Below are 17,809 nucleotides of genomic sequence, written 5' to 3'. Positions count from 1 at the left end.
GCGGCTTTCTCTTCCACAGGTTGGCCAAAAGGTCTCATTTTGGGCATCTATACTTGGTAAGTTTGTATAAGCTACTACTGTTATGTATCGTGTTATATGCACTTTATTCCAGTTTTCGTAGTCTTACTAGTGAAACTTGATGCATTCTTAGTTTTCTCTTTAGAACTTATAGTGGCTGGCTGAAAATCCGTGCTCAAGCCCTTGAAGTGTTCAAAATAAGAGTTCAGAGTGGATAAATACCTCCATCTGTCTTAGCATTCCTATCATATTCATGCCAAGGTACTGCACAACTCTCTGAAGCAGTAACTCACTAACTCATAACATAGACTTATTTTTCTTGAGATTCACCAAACCTATTTAACCATCATAGTAATTCCAAGAGCCTAAGACCAGTGGTTGCTCAAAATCTCTCGGTCATATACTTTTAGAAACGTGTATGGTAGGATATTGAGGTGCACCGTAACTAACATGCACATGAATCCAGCAGTTACAGTTCTATCTGTGTTAATTACTGTGCTAGCGTGAATGACAAGATTTCATGGGTTGGGGTTGGTGCATATTACAGACATGGGCACCTTGATTTGGTTCTTGTAGGCTAGCCCAGAAACTAGCCGCAGAAATTTCTTATACAAACAAGGCAACCTGCTCCCCCATGCTCAATCTGGTACAAAGCCAGCTAAAGTTTTTTAATCCTTTGCCTGAATTAAGTGAAACACTACTTTACTAGCTCAGACTGAATTGACTGCTCGCTCATTAACCCTTTGCTATGTAAAACCTTCAGTCTAGTAAGAAAAAGTTTCAGGGTTTTACCAAAATATAGAAGTACAAATTGAAAGATTTGGCGGGTAATGGTACCAGCTTAAAATTTGGGCGGGAATTTGGACACCTATCCCGCCATGTCACCCCATTTTCAAAAAAAAAAAGTAAAATAAGCTAATTACAATTATACCCAAAGTTTAATATTAATTTTCAAATTGCAGACATAAATACCAGAAGACAGAATTCCCGAAGAATTTTGTTGCCTTCTCCACTCCTTTATCCACAAGACAATAATCTCTTCTTCTTCCTCTCTACCAGGTAACCCGTAACCCTTCAATTCCTGCACATCAAATTTCACTTAATCTCTTATCTTGGTTTTGGTTCCTATAGGAATGGCAAGAAAAACCAACAAATTCAAGAAGAAGAGTAAGGCGAAGGCTAACACCGCCGAGGAGGTAGATGCTTTATTAGAGATTGACAATGTCTATGAACCAGTTCCACCTCCCTACAAACAGGGCCCTGAGCCCATTGTGGTCTGTCCAAATGACCCCAAGGACTTGGCACAAGTTTACGACAAGGTGAACTGTACTTCGATGCCGCCGGTGTCATGTTTGGTGTTGTTAAGATGATTGAGGATCTTTCTATGGATGGCTACAGCCGTGAGGCTGCGGAGATTGGAGCTGAGGTCATGGACAAGGGTAACATGCCCGGGGTGGTAATCTTCACCGGCATTATTGAGGAGTATGCTGACATGTGCAGGACCTATTGGATGCTCTCAAGGCTTATAAGAGGATGCTGGCTTCTAAGGTCATCCCCAATGCTTATACTTACAGTGTTTTGATTGAGACTCTGGCGGGAGATGCCGACCCAAAGTTCCTTTTTGTTGAGAAGAAGTACATGCTGGGGATGATGGGGACTTATACGGCGGTGTTTAAGGGGTTTGCGCAGCGGGGGAAGATGGAGGATGCTAAGCAGTTTCTGGAGGACATGAAGGCAAAGGGGTCTGAGCCGGATGAGATGGCTGTGAGGGAGGTTCTTGTGGGAAGAAGGGGACCTATGGTTAGAAGCCTCTTCGACATCCTCTTTGGCAAGTAATGTTTATTGATCGTGCTATGTGGCTATTTGTTTGGTAATTAGATCAATGTTGAAAGTTAGACTATGAAATCAAATATAATGGTTTTGGGGTCCTAGGTTCTGTGTTATATCACTTATATGGGTATGAGATGAAATCAAATGGCATGCTTTTGATGTCTAAGGTTCTGTGTTTTGTGGGGTGCAAGATGAAATCAAATTGGAATGCTTTTGGTGTCCTAGGTTCTGTGTTTTGTGGCTATGAGAAGTATCATAAAAAATATAAAGGCAAGTATTGCTTGTTTCATTAGCTATGCTTTAGGACAAAGTTAAAGGTCGAGTAATTAAGTTTGGGATGTCCTAGCTAGCTTCTGTGATATGTGGATGACTATTGTTAAGAACATTGAAATGCAAGGGAACTGTTTATGGTATCGTAATTTCAGTTCTGAAGCGCTCGTTAAGATTGCCAGATTGGTAATGCCACTGTGTTTAAGATTGTCAATTGAATTGCAACGGAATACTAAAATCAGGAATGCCATTATCTGTATTAAAACCAGATGCATTAGAACACAAAGTTTCATGACACATGAGGAGGTTTGGAATCCCTTCTGCTATGGAGGAGGTTACAATAGCCTTTTCTTTTCGAGTTCCAGTGCTGTAGCAAGACTTCAGACATGTAATTTTTATAGTACTCAGCATCGCACTTGTGACTCGTCATAGTGCCGGTCTCACTATTAGCGGAAAACCTGAAATCGACTCTATAGAAAGCAAATAACTAGTCTAGACATAAATCATACTAAAGAGATCGATGAGTCTGAATCCGAAACTCACCCTTTTACCAAAGGCCATTTTTTCTACCACTTAGTAGCCTAATTGTTCCTTCCACTAAAGAAAACTATAATAAAACTGTCAGTAGTTGAGAATCAACAAATATATCCAACAAGAGTTTTAAATAGCCCATTACATGCTAATTCAATTATGAATTATGAATCAAAGAGGAAAAAAAAAGTCCAACAACTTAGCGAGGTGCAATGCTTGATGCCTTGCGTAGCTTTGAATCACACCAGGTGCAACAAGCCCAAACAACGATCCCAATGTAAGTACTAATAACCACAACCTCATAAATACAATTTTTAGCGACCTTAGCTCTGCACTTCCTTGAGTACTCAGTTGTAAATGTGATTGTGCCATTATTGTGAGGAATCTTACACGCGACCTGCATCCTATAATGTTTTGGAGGTAGTAGTTTGGACACAAACCGTACCGTACTGGAGAATCTGAGTTGGAACACCCCTACTTCGTTAGAAATTTCCCGTGCCTCTTTAAATTCAAGTTGTTGCTGAGAAACACCGAATTTGAATGATGCACGAGTCTGGTTCCTCTTGTTCAAAACAAAGGAAGGCCATGGCTTTCTTACCAACGTATAAAGAGTGAAGAGATCGTCATCCCAGTGGATTTGGTAGACAATTCCAGCCTCAACGTGTTTGTAGTAGATATTGAAGTAGTTGTTAGGGTTGAAGCCGATGAGGGTCATATCCCACTGGCCGGTTAACTGATAGCCTTGTTGATTAAGCTGAACGGTGCCGGATTCGACCTTGTACTCGGGCATTTTGGGTTGCATGACTAGCAAACACACCGACCAAACAATATAGCACAATAGCAAGATTTTGCAAAAGATGGTGGTGCGCTTCTTTCTGAGGTGATAATTGTTGTCAGGAGTTGGCCCCTGGACCTCCAGTGATGGCGGGGCGGCTTCAAGTTGATCTTGACGAACCACATAACCAGGTACCATTTTAATTGCCTTGGCTGGTAGTAGTAGCCACTGAGGAAGAACAACAGAAACAGTAATTATATGAGGAAGAACAACATAGACGTCAATTCTTAAGAGTCTTGAAGAAGAATAACGCCAAGGTAAATCAGTACTTAGTTATTCCGGGAGTTAATGGTCCTGAATCTTATAGCTCTTAGAGTGTTGAATCGGTCTAGGATGACCAATATTGACGAAGACCAATCTAGGATGATGATAGAGTTAGGTTCTAATAGTTATCTTCCAATCTGGTCTTCGTCAAATCTAGGATGATGATAATATTATACTTTCCTAAGATTTCTCACTTTCTTTTTGAATCATGATATCTAAAGATTATACGAAGTTTCCAACATCTAGATAATTTGTTATGCATGACTCCCTCTCGTACTTGCATTCCTATTCCTATAATTACCCACTACGTTGTATGAATGTTTGATGCATGGATGTGAGAAAAAAAAATTATTGGGTATTCATAATTTCATATACATGTATATATGGAGTTTGGTGGAGCAAATTATTAGATTAAGTACTCTAGTCGCAACTCTTGAAGTTGAGAAATTTTTATTCTTCATATCAGTCATAGCTAGCAAAGCCACTGACGACGAAATTTTACAAGTATGTACTCCTCTTATCATTTGGTGCTAGTAAGAATCAAATTCAGGTGACCATAATTGTAACAAATTAAATTATTAACGTACAACTATTTGAGATTCGGTATTTATACTCATGTGGCACGTACTGTATATATTTGAAAGTTTCGAACTCATCCTTATTATCCAAACGAAAATTATCAAAACTAAATTCCTATGTTTAAGAGAATTATTCCTAGAAGAGTATATCGCCCACAACCATTCCCACCAAAATAGCTGTGAATAGGTCACCTTCTCCTCCACGGTCTGAACGAGTCGCACATACACCCTAGTACATGTTCCTCGTTGCTGAGGACATCCTCCAAGAGCGGGGGATTTCGTGACATTTCTTATTGGCTGTCTTGTGTTTCTAATATGTTGTTTAATATAATGGGATGGTGTAGATCGATCTTAACCGGATGCTTAGGAACTCTTCATTCTTTTTTTTTTCTATATTTTTCATTTCAATATTAAGAAATTTAGAAATAGAATAGTAAATCCGGTAATAAGATAAAATATCAAATCACGAATTCGTGTGAAATCTTTTTTCTTTTTTAGTCAGTCGCTACAAGATCAACAATTCCATGAGTTTGGGCTTCTATTGTTGACATAAAAACATCTCTTTCCAAATCTTCGGATACAACCCATAAGGGGTTACCCGTCCTTTGTGCATAAACCCTTGTAATGGTTTCGCGCAGCTTCAGCAGCTCTTCCGCTTCCAGGACAAATTCTCCCGTATGTGCCGCATAAAAAGAACTAGCAGGTTGATGGATCATTACCTTGATGATATAATATATGATATAACATAAAAAAAGTTTATTCTATCTCGCATGACGAAAGTGAAAGGTAAGTAGATAAAGACTAATAAAAAAAAGATATAATTGAACAACCAATGTTTCAGAACTTTACGATATGTGGTTTATATTTGTATTGTTCTGTGTTGTGTAAGCACGCATCAACCACTGTTGCTATTTCTATTCATAAACTTTTACCAGTGTTAAATAGTTTTCAAGTTGTTTAATACTCACTCAAGAATAAGTTACAGAGCTCATGGGGAGGTTTACAAGCAAGAGGTTAGAAATTCTCTCAGTTGTTACAACTCTGATCAGTCCACCAGATCTGTTTCTTCTGCAGATCAAGGTAGTACTATGTCATGTTTGGTATAGAAATACCATTGGTAAAATCTTTAATTCTCAAACACTTGAAAAACTGCAAAAGACTATGGTCGATGTTCATTATTGATTGTTCTTTCGGGTTTATGATTTATGCAATCCATTATCAGTTATAATTTGACTAGGTAAGAAGTTCAATACTGGAGATTATCCTAGTTCATCCTGGTAAGAGGTCCATTAACCTTTACCTTTCAGGAATAGACTTGTCAAAGGCTTTGACTTCCTAGATTTTATAGATTCCTTAACTTTTCACCGCACTAGTAATTCCTTGTGTTATTGCTTGGCTAGCGCTTATCTACGCTATGATGGATGCACTACGCCCAAAAGGGCTCAAGTCGCGTAAATACGCGCACTACGCCCAAGAGGGCTCAAGACGTCCTACGCGTAACGCTTATCTACGATATGATGGATGCACTACGCCCAAAAGGGCTCAAGCCGCGTAAATACGCGCACTACGCCCAAAAGGGCTCAAAGACGTCCTACGTGTAACGATTATCTACACTACGATGGTTGCACTACGCCCAAGAAGACTCAAGCCGCGTAAATACGCGCACTACGCCCAAGAGGGCTCAAGACGTCCTACGCATAACGCCTATCTATGCTACGATGGATGCACTACGCCCAAGAGGGCTCAAGCCGTCCTACACGCAAAGCACACTGCGATCAGAGGACGCACTACACCCAAGAGGGATCGACATCCTACGCATAAAGCTCACTATGCTACGATAGTAGCTTTACGCTCAAATGTCAACGTCAAAAAGACGTCATACGCGTAGCCTATTACGCTATGATTGACGCACCACGCTCTAATTCAATGTCCAAAAGACATCCTACACTTAGGTCACTACGCTAAGATGGATGCACAACGCTCTATGTCAGTGCTCAGACGTCCTACGCGCAAAACTCTGCGCTAAGATGGACACATTACACCCGCAGTGGGTCAACGCCGTCCTACGCACACTGCAATATAGGACGCACCAGCCTATAGAGGTCTCACTAGCCTTCAAATGCCATATTGGCATATAAAAGACACACTCACCCGTAGCGGCCATATTAGTCCAAAGCGCCATCACGCAAGACTACTTCGCCTAAGCACACCGCATACATAGGTCATATCACTCGAAACCGCCTCGCTGACTAGGGGTTTCGGGGACTTACGCACACTCGCGTACTATATCATATTTGGGACCATACATACACACGCATCATCATGTGTCAAACACACATCGCGCCCGTACATTATTATGCTATCCATGACAACAGACATACTTCGTGCACATATGCTTTTATCTTTGTTTTGAAGGTTTGAGAGTCCCTTCTTGCTTAAGGAGTTCAGGGACTGGTAGGGGTATGCCACCGCCCAGACACTTATGCTCGGTGACATGTTGATTGATAAACTCTCCAAGCAAGAAGTTCCTCTTACTTATGGACTGCGGGGGGACATGTTGGCACCCCTACTAGCACAGAGCTAGTATGGCATGCCACCGAGCATAAGCATCACTCTCTAGGCGGATCTACAAGTCATTATGTGGCTCAACCATGATATTCATAGCGTACCTCGTCATACAAGCTTTCCAATGATAGTCGGAACTCACCAAGACACCACCGGGAAGTCACCTTTCCGACCTCATCAAGATGACTCCATAGTAAGCCTAGAGGGGCACTTGTCATACATTGAAGAATATGTAAATGAGAGGGGTTCCCTCACCTATAAAAGGAACCCCTCATCCCACTTAGAAAGGGGATCACTACTTGTATAACTCAAGGCTATTTGCTTATACTAGTGGATTCAAGTGGACGTAGCCTACCCCAAGAGAGGGAGGTGAACCACTATACTTCTTGTGTCAAACTAACACTCACTAATAGCTAACCGTGTGATCAGCCACCCATCTGGTAATCACTACGTTAACATTGATGAAGATGACGTGAGGAAGACTCTTGAGGGTAGACCAGAATCTGAGGTGAAAAGGGTCGTTGATATTCTCATGGGTGAGTTCTTCTTGCAGTCAACTTTTGTCTAATTACTAATTGGTGTCGCAAGTTCAAAATTTTAAGATTAAATTCTGGTTTGTTTATTTATTGTGGGTGTGAACTAAGATTATTATTTGGTAAAAGGATATGATGTTTTGATGCTATAGTTTGTTTGTTGCATCCTTCAAGACTTGATTTTGAACTTGAATTTTTCTGATTGTGTGTATGAACTCCTATTTGATTCACGTACTGATGCCGTAGCTTGGTGTTGTTGTGTGGGAATGAAGCGAAAACTAAGAAATAATACTAGGTAGATAAGTCTGATACCCAAGCTGTTTGAGAGCTGGTTTGTATTTCATATTCATTCTGCTCTTAGCATTAGTGTTGCAAGTTAGAAACAGTAATGTATTGGAATTTCTTCTGCTGTCTTAACTCTTTTCTTTCGTGATCCAGATGACAAATATGGTGAGGGCACCACAGCTTTCCAATCCGTGTATAAAAATTGGGCGACACTGGATGCTCATTTTAATAAATACACATGTAAAGAGTTGGTCAGCAATGAGCCCTTCTTGCAGGATGTCAAGATAGGCATGCGCTATATGCTGAAATGCGAGGCTGAGTCTATGTTCAGGGGTTTGATACAAGATGGCCTCACAGAAGAAGCTATGGAGATCAGGTTCTCCATCTTGGAGAAGGGGTACAATACCTGCTGTGGTGTTCTTCACTTTTGGGATTAGCAGTGTTCAAAATGTTGTTGGCAAGACACAAATGGCTCTTGATGTGTTCCGGGACATGTTATCCCATGGAGTTACCCCAATGTATACACATACTCTGTTCTCACTCAAGACACTAGCCAAAGATGCAGACTTCATTGTTCATGCCAAGAAGTACTTGCTGGAAATGGTTGACAAGGGAATGCGGCCCGATGTCGAGACTTGTGTTCCTGTGTTCGAGGCATTTATTCAAGCGAAAAAAGTGGAGGATTGTAATAACCCGATTTTTCGGAATGATTTTTGGATCACTTTTGAATTTATAAAGTATGTGAAATTCATTAAACGTGTTTGTGCCGCCTTGCGAAGTCGGAAACGTTAACGGAACGTTTATTTAGAAAAACATTACGTTTCCGAGACGTGAACATCGACTTTTACTCCGTTGATCGTTTGTGAAAACTTTCTTCACGAAAGTTGTAGAGCTCGTCGATACGAGTGCGTGGACGTGTGACGCGTCGAATCGGACATCGGACGTAAAAGTTATTAACGTCGGAAGTTCATTTCCGATTTTGGAAATAGTATAAAAGGAAGGAGAGGAGATTAAAAATCAGAAAATCAGTTTTTTTCCAAAAATCAGCTCGGGTATTGTTCACCCGAGCTCGGGTACTGTTCACCCGACCCAAAAATCTTCTCCGGCCGATTTCTCCACCATCCGACGTCGCCTCGTATCGTGCCACCTATCAAACTGACGGGCTCGACGATCTCCATCTTTTGGGCTACGCCTTGCACTCCGGCGACAACCACACATGGTGCAGCAACCGCCAGAAGTTGCTGCTGTGTCGGCGCTGCCCCCTCCGGCCACCATAGCTCGAGATTCTTGGGGGGTTTTGCTTGTCTCAGTCCCAGTAACATTTCCATAAAAGGAATCGAGCCAAATCGAAGTGTAAGTACCCGAATCAAAATTTCAATTTCTAGGGTTTGTGAATAGTGCCGAATTTATGTTCTTCGTTGTTTGGACTGTTTAGACTCGGATTTAGACCTTGGTGTCAACTAGAAAGTTGTTGGAAATATTGTTTAGGTTGTGGTGGTGAAATTTGGTGATGATTGGTGGCGGCCGGCGAACAGTAACACCCATGAATAGTGTATGTGAACAGTGTTTTGGTAAAACAGTACCAGTGAACAGTGTCATGACCGACAATAACTATGAACAGTGTTTTGGTAAAAAACAGTAACCGTGAACAGTGTTTTAGTAAAAACTGTGCTTAGTAAACATGAATAGTGTTCTGTGAACAATGTTTTATGAACAACATTTAGCTGTGTTAAAATCGTCACCTGATATTTTAAGTATCATTTTCTAAGAAATTACTTTCAGGGTCGTAGAAGTTGCACGCAGGAAAGAAGGTGAGTAAAATCTCACATATTTACGAATCTACCCTTGCGGAGATTCAAGATTTTTGCAATAGTTTTTAATATTGAATTACGACATGTATACAATATAGTGGATTACATATATATTGTATAAATGGTAATAAGTACATATATATATAGTTTGCTATATTATATACTGTTATGAATTCATTAGAATTGGTCATTTCGATGACGAGAATTAAATATTGAGCATGTGATTTGATTTTTGTACAATATGAGGTGTGATTATTGTACGTGGTTTTAACATGAGTTTGTTAAAATGTTTTGTCTTCGGTCGAGTTTTGTCTTCAGACGAGTTTTTGTCTTCGGACGTGTTTATGAAATATGACATGTATATGATATAATGGATTATATATATTGTATAAATGGTAAATAGGTACATATATATATAGTTTGCTATATAATATACTGTTATGATTTTATCGTGATTATGTCATTTTGATGACGAGATTTATATATCGAGCATGTGATTTTGATTTGTACAATATGATGTGAGATTATTGTACGTGATTTTAACATGGAGATTGTTAAAATGTTGATTTGTCTTCGGACTTGATTTTGTACAATATGATGTGAGATTATTGTACGTGTTTGGCAAGTCGGAACCTAGCCTTTGGCCGGGTGAAAGTTACGATACAGTTAGAGCTCTAGTATGTTTGCCGGAGTCCTGCATGTGAGGTAACATGTGGTTATCTGCTCATGAGTACTCATATTTTTGGATATTGGGTAGCGGGTGGTTGCCCAATATCGGCGGTGTACTACGAGAGGGGTAACAGATGTGTACTAGCGTTCTTTAGTACCCGTATTATAAATGCATTTAGGTAACCAGAAGGGTTACTTAATTTCTCATGAGCGCTTCTTTTCATATTTCTTTGGGACAACCAGATGGGCCGTCCATTGACTCATGAGTGCATTTATATTTGTTTGATTTGTGGATTTTCGTATATATTGATATGCGAGTTATATTTTCATTTTACTCATACGAGCTGTAAAGCTTACCGAGTTTGTGTTTACAATTCCGGTGCATCAATTCGATGGTGTAATGGATAACTCCGCAGGTGTGGATTAGCGGGAACTGACGGACCGCTCAGAGGACTTGAATTTATTTATCTCCAGCTTGTGTGAGGATTTTGTGTGACTATCTTGTGAGGTTATTGTGAGGATTATACAATTCCATTTGTTATATGTTGAATTATCTTTTGGTTTGTAATAATCGGTTTGCCTGAGTTGTATTTTGAACTCAAAGATGATCCGCTGTGACATTTTAAATGATTTCGATTTCATTGAAATTGTTTAGTGTTTAACGACTTTAAAATTTTGAGTTTTTAAGCTTGAAATTTTGAGGTCGTTACAAGGACTGCCGGGAAATATATAAGCTCATGAAGGCTCAGGACTGGCCGATAGAATTTTAACTCAGTCCATTTGTTTTACATGAATTTATCACTACTGGAAGAGTTAGAAACTTGAATTCCTGATCAACTGTTGACATATTGTACCTTCAGAGTTGTGTTGGAAATGTGTCTGATGTCATTAGTTTCTGTATGATCGTTATATTGTGTGCTTGCAGCTATAAACTTAAACCCGAAATCTGCTCGTGTTAGCTTAAATTTGGATGGACCAGATTCTTGCCTCATGTCCTAGAGTTCATTCACTTCATTGTGTTATTTGTGTAGTTTGATTTCAGTACAAGATGTTCTCTTGACTTACAATACCTTCAAATCACTTCCAAAAAACATATATCAGAACTTAAATCAGAAGTTTAAGCTCTTTCTTTCCATGATACTGTCTGATTTTCAAAGAGATGGAACATCAGAAACAGCTATGGGTCAGATTATCCAAGTCCTTTGATCAAGTACATAAAATTCCAGGCTCTAAACCAATTCAACAAAAAAATCTTTGTGCAGTATTGTGCTGCAGGGCCTTATAAATGTCTGAACTCTGTACGCTTGAGTTACTTTTGACATATATATTATAAAATGTGGTAGATGAGTTGCTAGTGTTAGTATTGAAAAACCTGCAATCTTATTTTCTGAAAAATTCCTTCTCCCCACTCATCTCTTTCCAACTAAAGGATATCATCCACTGGTGAATAGTAGGGGTGGGCATAAAAAACGGAAATCCCGATCCCGTCCCGAAATTCATAGAGACGGGACGGGACGGGACGGAGGTTTAAAAACGTTCATCCCGTCCCGATCCCGTCCCGTTTCATAATAGTGGGACGGGACGTGGGACGAATAATTTCTATCCCGCTTCGTCCCGTCCCGTCCCACCTTTAATAAAAACTTAAAAATTCTTATATATTTGTATTAAAATGAAACTAATTTATGTTCTTAATAACTCTAAAATTATTTCAACTCAAATAATAATGCTAAATTATAATATTTTGAACATAATATGCATTTTTTTTGTTAAAATTTCATTATTAAATATTACTTTGTTAATGAAAAAGTAAAAATATAGGTTTTTATTTAACTTCATAGGAAGTTGGGATTTGTCCCGTCCCGATTCAAAAGAGTGGGACGGGGCGTGGAATGAGCCCCGTCCCGTCCCATCCCGTGCCGTGCCCACCCCTAGTGAATAGGGAAAAACAGATCAGCGCAAGCATTAATGTCTAAAGAATAACTAGTGTTAGGGCCGCGCTATGCGTCGGCTTGTTTTTGATGTCGTGCTAGAATCGTGTAGTTAAGCAGGAGCTTCAGTTAAGTAAAACTACATAAGATTGATTATTCATACTTTCTCTTGACGTTTTTCTCATGAGCACAACTAACGTTTAAGGTATGGCAAAGAGTAATCAGGCAAAATGATTTATAAAAGGAAAAACATGAGCACTTTTACATTTGCTTGAAGTGGAAGTGTCGGAATTACATAAACAAATGCCCTGTTTATCGGACTCATCTAGTTGTGATCACTCTCCATTGAATATCGTACTTGAGTCTATCAAGCTTAATTAGCAGCTTACATTGCAAAATTTTTCACAAAATAATTCGTTGGTCAAACTATCCAAAATCTGAACTTGAAATTCATTCAAAAAAAAAATTCTGCAAATTCTCAAGAAAGCTGCTGCTATGCTCACTTTGCCTCTTCCCTTACCCCACCTCCCCTCTACTAAATGAAAACAATCACAACACCGAATAACAGACAAACACGATTACATTATCTATCAAACATCGTTAAGTTATACAGTTACTACATAAATACAATATACTTGTTTTTCGCAGTGTGATAAACATTTCAACTTATATTACATTGATTCATAGTGAGGATCACTATGAACATAAATTTTGCTGCTTCGTTGAATTCCTTCAATCTTTTGATAACTTTCTTTCTCAAAACTCTCATACTATCGCAATCATTGGGTTGTCCAAACACTTGATTTTGCTGAATAAACCCTATCCTATTACTTATCTCATTAGGTAGATTATAATGGTTTGCATAAACCCTCTTGTTTGTAAGATCTAAACATGACTGACCGAACAAATCTTCAGCCTGCTTTCCAATCAGTGACAGTAATTTGGTCTCTCTCTCATCTTGGATCATCGTGAAAACTCTGTACCTGCCCTCATTATAATCACACAATACCAACATAAGTAATTTGGTCACATATCTAGGCACACTCGCAGTTAAATGAAAAAGTAGCAAATAATGGTCTAAAGTAACTTACTCCTATATTTTCTGAAGCTACAATATACATACACCGGAATAGATGCACAATCTCCATGCACTGGACATGACAATCCATCACAGCCTATTTTAGACCTCATTTGCGTAGAAGGTCTTTGAACTGGACAATCATTATTCCACCAGCCACTGTGGCAAGGAGACCTCAAAATGATTGCATGACAAAGTACAATTCGATTATGCCATATAAAGAAAAAAATAATGCACACATCATTTATATACAACCTTTAAACCTTGTATATTTTTCAGAACAAACCTTGTATTCAGCTTGATGCAAGGTACGCAGATCCATAATTGACTTTCATGTATCGTCTCTTATTTCACCACCATGTAACCCATTAATCTTGGCTCAATCTCCTAGTTTGTTTAATCTGCATTGGAGATATAAATTAATGGGGCTATCAAAAGAATCAATAAATATATTATTGATATAGACCAATTAGTTTTTAAACAGTTAGAAACTAACTCTGCTTCATAGTCGGGGCATGCTAGGGTGTCTCTGGGCTAAAGATCATGTTGATTAGTTCTAGTTGGTGTAAGCTTTCCTACATAAAATAGACAACATAAACCACAACTTTCAAATAGATACAACGATACGTTATTCCATATTGATATTGAAATTATCCTAATTTTAATAGGTAGCTATATATGTAATCAAATTTGAGTGGTACTAATAAATACCTTTTTACATCTTCATCCACATAATTGTAACTATTGCAAAGGTGTGTGATGCTGACTCATCAACAATCTTCATATCAAAACTATTTGCAATATCTGACCAAAGAGTTATTTTGATAATTTTGCTCCTGTGGCAGTCACAGAGAAATCAACCAGTCAAAGTATAATAAATTTAGTATAAACTTAATCATAGATAGATAAGAATATACCACACATACCGATGGTTTTCAAGGAAGGTCTCACATATTGATTCATGTTCATTCCTTGCTGCTATAAACAGTGTGACCTGGTACAACCTCTTTAATGCAACCGTACATATGTTGCATTACAAATATGAAATTCATTATCAATAGTAGTTACATTGTAGCTTCAGTAAACCGTGATGATATTAAGAAACACCAAGTAATCATTGTTTACTAACCTGCTAATATGACTATTTTTCTTTATCCAAAATTCTGCTGCTCATTGGAATTGGTTTCTACTTGCTGGAATTGCAGAAAATGACACACATATCTTGGAATCGGACATCAACCTTCTTTTAATAGTGTGATCAGATACATTTCATTGCACCCTATCTCCAAATCTTTCTTGGAGACCTTGTATCCACTGCTACTACTCTTGACATGAACACCAAAAATATTATAAAGACAACCATCTTTCATCTTCGCCACGTGTGAAAAGTCATGTTCATGATATGTATAGAATATCCTGTATATAAAATCTCAGACTTGCTATTAATTTAAAGTTAAATGAATTAGAAAACCAAACAGCAAAAAACATATATATTACCTGCTCATCAATAAGCAGATAGTGTATTCCATCAAAGGATTCAGCTTTAAATATTTCGGTCTCTAAACTCGGGACACGCAAACCCGTATCCAGTTAACATACTGCAATCATCTTATAGAGATTAGTGAAGTGATCAACATATTCCAGACACCTAATAAGGAAAGAGTAATTTGTAGTCAGACCAAACCAAAAGGAGATATAAGTAATTATAGAAACAAACACACGGGCATATGATTATTTCAGATTGGAGGCACAGAAACCCGGTAAACAAAGATTTCATGAATTCTAAGAAGTGAGATGATTTGGTATTTGACTAACAAAATTACATAAGTTTCATGAGGTAAGTATTTGGTATATCTACTGCAACTTTTTGGTTCAATTTGATAGTTACAAAAACTAATATAAGAACATCAAGCAAGAGCATGTCCAAATAGTAAATTGAGAATGAAACTAAACTATCTACACCATATGAAGACACCAAAATAGAAGTTGCACATCGAATCAGACCCAAATCAAGGCAAAACAATTTTCTACATTCAAAATGAACCAATAAACAATTGAACTGCATTTAATCATATCAGAACACAAAAAATCAGATGACACAGTTAGTGATAGCAGAACCCTAACAAATTCTGAGAAAGAAAGCAAATAGTAGTAAGCAGAGCAAGCTGACGCAACACACGCGTTTAACCATAACAATAGTAAAACATGGTTCTTGAAAGTTAGTGATAGGTTTTCGTGTGCTCATAAAAAAACTATATATTAGTAAGGATTATGTACAAGGTAATTTAACGTTAAATTTTCACAATTATCAGATATGTGGTTAAAGCATCTAAAATACAAAGACTAACCAAACCACCATTTTTCCATAGAACTTTCTTGCCCCTAATTGACATGAAAATACAATAGATGAATAGTCATTTACATGAAAATACAAAAGATGAATAGTCATTCAATAAAAATCATTTGAATATTGTGATCAGAATAAACATAAAAATCCACCGGAGGATCGAGGGTTCATACATTATATCTCAAAAACTATGAACTGACATGTGAGATAAATGTCTAACAGATAGTACGACTTACAGTGTACACCGCTGCTTGAAGATGAATGTCCCATCCAATCTTTCAAGATGAAAGCGTTCTTTCAATTGCAATTGTCCAGAAAAGCAGAGAGCATGTGGCTGAAGAAGCACTGCAAAGCTGTAAGCCTCAACTTTGCCTTCACATTTGGAACCTAAAACATTATAATAGGAAACGGTAAGTTAAAAAGGAAATTGTCAATCAAATTACAGAAAATTAAGATTACTAATGATGGTTTGTAAAAACAGCCACATAGACCAAGTTATATTGGCTGAGTAATCCTCTGTGCTGAATTCTTTTGGATGGATGTGATCATTTAGATTTGCTGGGAATGAGCTCATTAATTATAAAGACAAAGCAGTGATTCACATCCAGCCATTCTTTTCTTTTTATTCGTTCTTTGGTTGCCGATGATGATGTTGTATCCTGGGTCTCCTTATCACTATGAATCAAATCTAGATACAATCAGACCCTGGTTAAGTTCCAATTTTATCAAATGTCCCTGAAGAGACCTGAGTTAGATTCTAAACTCATTAATATATTAAATTAACAGCTGAACATTATGTGTGATCATTCCAATGTATTTAACACTTTCCTATCACAACCATGACACTCATACATTTCCATCACTAAAGAATATGCAAATCAGTTACATTCTTTTTAACATTGTTACACCAGTTCGACCACCATCACCAAACTTATATAATCTTCATCATTTAGAAGTTTCCATTTCAAAAATTTATATGGACCCAGAGAAACAAAATAACAGCAACCCATATACTATCCCCACACCTATCTAGAAACAGTTTCAAAAGTAGAATAGCTGCAGAACAAAACAAAATCAGGAAGGAAACAATGCAAGAAGCCATTATTTCAACATCTAGTTCAAACTCATATATTCTTCTGTTTAATCTGCAGGTTACCTACAAAAACAACATGAGATCTAAAACATTGGCGCTGCTATTTTTACTTTTAAATCTAGTGTACCAATAAAATTGTAACCAACTATTTAAAGAGCTATTTGGTACATCATCTAAATTCTAATATACACAATATGCTATATAGTGCATAAATAATAAATTTAATAATATTGTCTCATTACCTCTTAACAAAACTAACCAATGTAAACTGTATTTAACACTATATTGTGAAGTCTTGGACTTGTGAAGCATAGGAACAGAAACAATGAGAAAAGATACGAAGAAGATCGACTACAAATAAGTTCCACAATAACTCTAATATCAAAAATCGTACTTCTAATAAAATCCAGAGACTAAAATATATTAAGAACTGGTACTAATCTCAATCAAAAGCAGAGGTAAAAAAATGGTCATCACCGTAAATGACCTAAATAAAGATGTACAGCCAAAATGGCAAAGTGAAGGCTACACTCTTTAAATAATGACAGCTATTAACACGCCAGTTCTTAAGATAATGGCAGTACAATATCAACATACAATTCTTTAGCACTTGCTTAGAAGTAATCTTAAGATACATGGTTCATATGGGGTTGTCTCCATGACTTGAACGGCATCATATTTGATCATGTAAATCTGCTCTTTAACTGCTTCAAACATTACACATGAAACTAAAACATTAGAGAGCAATCCATTCAATATTATTTAAAACTCAAGATTATTACAATAGTTTAGTGATCAAGCATATATATAAGGCAACGCAGCAATGCATGGCACATAGGGTTTTAGTAGTTGTCTACCATATTTGTCACAACTTATCAATATGTAAGAACTCTCAGATAAAAACAAAAGCTTACGGATGTAGGAAGTACTAACGCTCGTCCATGAGCATGAAAACAAAAACAGAACTTCATCCACTATCGATTCCAATTCCATCCTAAGTTCTGAATTCGACACCCATCAACATAAAACCAAGTAAATCCCATCGATTAAACCCAGAACTTACCAGATCGATCCACCAATTCTGAGCGACACACCATTCCCCAGATTTACTCTAACGACGGTGAACGAAAACAAAACCAAAGCTCCCAATCCAAGGATTTTTAAGAGAAGAGCT

The 17,809-nt window shown here is 37.8% G+C and overlaps 2 long non-coding RNA genes and 1 pseudogene across 2 annotated transcripts; 1 reads left to right on the top strand and 2 right to left on the bottom strand.

Moving 5' to 3' along the window:
- Positions 1-162: 162 nt before the first annotated feature.
- On the top strand, positions 163-1,854 carry LOC126800419 (pentatricopeptide repeat-containing protein At4g38150-like; annotated as a pseudogene).
- Positions 1,855-12,899: 11,045 nt separating this feature from the next.
- LOC126800563 (uncharacterized) lies at positions 12,900-13,769 on the bottom strand. The gene is made up of 4 exons (XR_007672721.1): positions 13,692-13,769; positions 13,482-13,596; positions 13,209-13,354; positions 12,900-13,100 (listed from the first exon to the last, which is right to left on the bottom strand). It is a non-coding gene; the product is annotated as an uncharacterized LOC126800563 (long non-coding RNA).
- A 987-nt stretch (positions 13,770-14,756) lies between these two features.
- Positions 14,757-17,717, bottom strand: LOC126800378 (uncharacterized). The gene is made up of 3 exons (XR_007672709.1): positions 17,699-17,717; positions 15,779-15,929; positions 14,757-14,843 (listed from the first exon to the last, which is right to left on the bottom strand). It is a non-coding gene; the product is annotated as an uncharacterized LOC126800378 (long non-coding RNA).
- Positions 17,718-17,809: the final 92 nt, after the last annotated feature.

The sequence above is a fragment of the Argentina anserina genome, chromosome 6, assembly GCF_933775445.1.
Source record: "Argentina anserina chromosome 6, drPotAnse1.1, whole genome shotgun sequence".
NCBI lineage: Eukaryota > Viridiplantae > Streptophyta > Magnoliopsida > Rosales > Rosaceae > Argentina > Argentina anserina.
This window is presented reverse-complemented; position numbering and strand designations above follow the sequence as displayed.